Source organism: Hemitrygon akajei, unplaced genomic scaffold (genome assembly GCF_048418815.1).
Source record: "Hemitrygon akajei unplaced genomic scaffold, sHemAka1.3 Scf000042, whole genome shotgun sequence".
Lineage (NCBI taxonomy): Eukaryota > Metazoa > Chordata > Chondrichthyes > Myliobatiformes > Dasyatidae > Hemitrygon > Hemitrygon akajei.
The window spans coordinates 4,397,639-4,402,614 of record NW_027331928.1 but is presented as its reverse complement, the minus strand read 5'-3'; positions in this window follow the sequence as shown (position 1 = coordinate 4,402,614).

The window sequence follows — 4,976 nt, the reverse complement described above, 5'->3', positions numbered from 1 at the left end:
TCAGAAAGCTATGCTGACTGTCCCTGATAAATCTCGAAATGTGCATAAATTCTATCCCTAAGAATCCTTTCCAACAGCTTTCCCACCACAGACTTCAGGCTCACTGATCTATAATTACCCAGATTAAGCCAACTAACCTTTTTGGAGAAGGGGGCAGCATTCGCTTCCCATCCATCTTCCGGTATCACTCTCATGGACAACGAGCACGTAAAGATCCCAGGCAGAGGCTCTGCATTCTCCCTCTCGCCTCATGGAACAGCCTAGGGAATATTCCGTTAGGACCCGGGAACATATGCGTCATAATGTATTTTAACAACTCCAACACCTCCTCTCCCTTAATATCAACATGCTCCAAAACATAAACCTCAATCATAGAGTCCTCACCGTCATCAAATTCCTATCATCTGATCATACTGAAGACATGTATTCATTGAGGACATCGCTCTCTTCCATAGCCTCCAGGCACATCTTCCCACCTTATCTCTAATCGATCCCATCTTCACTCCTGCCATCCTATTGGTCTTCGCAAAATTGAAGAATGCCTTGAGGTTTTCCTTTACTCTACTCTCCAAGACCTTCTCGTCACCATCTTGCACTCCTCAGTCCCTTCTTAAGCTCCGTTCCTGCTATCCTATATTCCGCAATATACCTTTCTGATCCTTGTTTCCTAAACCTCATGTATCCTTCCTTCTTCCACTTGACCGGATTCTCCACTGCACGTCACCATGGTGGCTTCATACTACCATTCTTTATCTTCCTCACCGGGATAAATTTAACACTAACATCCTGCAAGAGATATCTAAACACCGAACACATGTCCATAGTACATTTTCCTGCAAAACATCATTCCAATTCAGACCAGCATGTTCTAACCACAGAATCTGCCGTTCCCCAGTTAAATATGTTCCCTTCCTCTCTGATTCTATCTTTTTTCCATGAGGCGAATGGAGAGAGTTAATATCTGTCTGACAAGGGGAGTGTGTGATGCAACCGTGTAGAGGGAGCGTCTCAATGTGACTGACCCCGGTATTTAGTGATGGGAAATTTATTCTGTGCCTCCACCCGGGTGAGTGTAATGGGATGGTGTTGAGGGAGATTCACCATATGTCTCACTCCTGGACTGCGTGAAGGGACGGTGTGGAGAGAGATTCGCTTTGTGTCTGACCCGGGGAGTGTGTGATGGGACGGTGTGGAGGGGGATTCACTCTGTGTCTGACCCCGGGAGTGTGAATCTCCCTACACACCGTCCCATCACACACTCCCGGGGTCAGACACCGAGTGAATCTCCCTCCACACCGTCCCATCACACACTCCCGGGGTCAGACCAAGAGCGAATCTGCAGGCTCACAGTCCGATGACACAGTAGCGGATTGCGAAACAGAGCGAATCTCCCTCTTCACTCCCTCGCTCTCTCTCAGCAATGACCAGTTTTTCAGCGTTCCTGTAATCTCCAACAGTGTGTCTGTCTCAGAGATAATAAGTGTGTGTGAGACCAGAGGTAGAACAGATGAGGGAGGGGGAGGGGAGAGAGGGCTGTAGACAAGTGAAGAGTTTGCAGTCACTGGGAGGAAATGGTGTGAAACCAGACGACCGTCCTGTACAGAAAGAGACGGACATAAACTGAGAAGCTAGAAATCGATATCCGGTGGAATTGAGCAGCTGTAGCACCAACGGTGTGCAGGGACCTTGACCATGTGTCAAGGCTCATCCTCCACGTCTCCAGAGAGAAAAAAAAACCCTAGCTCCCTTAATCTCTGATCACGATGCGTGCTCTCTAAACCAGGCAGCATCCTGTTAAATCTCCTCTACAACATTTCCAATGCTTCCACATCCTCCCTGTAGGGACGCGAGCAAAACTGGAATAACCCGCGACTCTTAAACTCTATCCCTCGACTTATGAAAGCTAACACTCCACTGGATTTCGTAACTACCCCATCTACTGTGAGGGAACTTTCAGGGATCTCTGGACATGTACTTCCAGATCCCTCTGCTCCTCCACACACCCAAGTATCCTGCCATTTACATTGTACTCTGCCTTGGAGTTCGTCCTTCCATAAGTGTACCACTTCTACGGGTTGTATTCCATCAGCCACTTCTCAGCCCACTTCTGCATCCTATCAATGTCTCTCTGCAATCGTCGACAATCTTCTAAACTATTCACAACACCACCAACATTTGTGCCGTCTGCAAACTTACCAACCCACCCTTCTACCCCCACATCCAGGTCGTTAATAAAAATCATGAAACGTAGAGATCCCCGAACCGATCATTGTGGGGCACCACTAGTCACAACCTTCCAATCTGAATTTACTCACTGTACCACAACCCTCGGCTTTCCGCAGCTAAGCCAATTCTTTTTTTTATTTATTAAATTTTCAAGAAAATTACGTAAAATGAATAGAATATTAGAATAGTGAAACATTAATTGGCCCTCCCCCTCCCCTTAACCCTCCCCCCTTAGACCCCTATCTGAACAAAAGAAAAGAAAAAAAAGGAAAATGAAGGAAAGAAAAAAGATAGAAAGATTGCCTGGATATCGGAGAATCCCCACATGTTCCATGGAGTTCTAAATAACTTCAAAAACTTCAAAAGAACACAAATATATTTTAATTATATGATAGAAGGGGAACAAGAAAAAAGAAAATAATAGACATTAACTTTTTTTTGCTTCACTTATATTTTTTTTCTCTTTTTTTGCGGGAGAGCTGGAGGAGCTTCTGATCGATGGCTGCGGGATTCACGTGCGTAAACATGGCGATTGCCATGACCCGTAAAAAGGAGGGGGGTAATGTTGTCTTTTTATTCACAACATTAGTGGGAGAGGTACTTTGTACTTTGTATTTTTTCTCTTTATCAATTATATTTTTTCTATTTTTTTTTTGCCTTGATGTCTGGGGAGAGACACATAGCAACATGGAGAATTTTAAAGAGAATCCCCAAGGTACTATGAATGACTAATTTACTTATTTTTTTTAAAGTTTTAATGTTAATGGGCTTAATGCACCTGTGAAAAGAAAAAGAGTTTTAACACATATTAAGAAAATGCAAGGAGATATAGTTTTTTTACAGGAAACACATCTAACAGAGACAGAACATCAGAAATTAAAGAGAGATTGGGTTGGAAGTGTTATTGCAGCTTCATTTAATTCAAAATCGAGGCGAGTTGCAATTTTGGTTAATAAAACCTTACCAATTAAAATACAAAATGAATTAATAGATTCTGTGGGAAGAAATGTGTTTATACATTTCAAATCTTTTCGGAATATTTATGCACCAAATGAAAATGATGCAAAATTTATACAAGAAGTTTTTTTGAATTTGGCTGAGGCACATGATAAAATATTAATAGGTGTTGATTTTAACTTTTGTTTAGGCCCATTTCTAGATAGGTCAACTAAAGTTGTTACAAAATCAAAATTAATACAGTTAACTTTATCATTAATGAAAGACTTAAATCTGATTGATATATGGAGAAAAAATAATCCAAGAGTAAGAGATTATTCATTCTATTCAAATAGAAATAAAACTTAATCAAGGATTGATTCTTTTCCTATTATCAAAGAATATTCAACATAGAGTGAAAAGTGTGAAATATAAAGAAAAAATACTGTCAGATCATTCCCCCTTGATAATGACAATGATAATGATGGATAAGGAGGAATTGATTTATAGATGGAGATTTAATTCAATTTTATTAAAACGTCAAGATTTTTGTGATTTTATGGAAAAACAGATCCAATTTTTTTGGGTATAATTTCACATTCAGTTCAGGATAAATTTGTATTATGGTAAGCGAGGAAAATATATTTGAGGGGTCAGATAATAAGTTATACATCTAAAATTAAGAAGGAATATATGGTAGAAATTGATCAATTAGAAAAAGAATCCGAAAGATATACGACAGAAGAAAAACGAAAACAACTTGTCAAGAAAAAAATTACAATATAATACACTCCAGATGTATCGAACAGAAAAAGTAATTATGAGAACTAAACAGAGATATTACAAATTAGGTGAAAGATCACACAAAATTCTTGCTTGGCATTTGAAAACAGAACAGTCTTCCAAAACAATAAATGCAATTAGAACAAGTGCAAATAAGATTACTTATAAACCTTTAGAAATTAATGAAACTTTAAAAAAAATTACTCTAAATTATATCAATTAGAATCACAAAATGAGATTGCTGAGATAGACAAATTTTTATCACAAATAACTCTTCCAAAATTCAATTTGGAAAAACAGAAAGGATTAGATATGCCCTTTACATGAGAAAAGGCTGTAGATGCTTTAGGAACACTTCAGAGTAATAAATCTCCAGGAGAAGACGGTTTTCCGCCTGAATTTTATAAATAATATAAAGACGTATTAATAAATCCTTTTATGGCGTTAATATATCAAGTGGAAGGAAAGCATAAACTCCCACAATCTTTTTCGACAGCGATCAGAATAGTATTGTCCAAAAAAGATAGAGATCCTTTAAAACCAACATCATATAGGCCTATCTCGTTGTTGAATACAGATTATAAAATAATAGCAAAAATGTTATCTAATAGGATATCTAAATATTTACCAAAATTAATATATATAGATCAAACAGGCTTTATTAAAAATAGACAATCGACGGATAATGTAACTCGGTTACTTAGCACAATTCATCTGGCACAAAAAAGAAAGGAAATGTGTGTGGCAGTTGCTTTGGATGCAGAAAAAGCATTTGATAGATTGGAATGGGATTTTTTATTTAAGGTATTGGAAAAATATGAGTTAGGACAATCTTTTATAAAATGGATTAAAACCTTAAATATTAGTCCTCAAGCTAAAGTAGTGACAAATGGTCAAATTTCAACATCATTTCACTTAACAAGGTCAACTAGACAAGGCTGCCCATTATCACCTGCCCTATTTGTATTGGCGATAGAACCATTAGCTGAAATAATTACAACGGACTTAGATATTGCGGGCTTCAGTGTTAA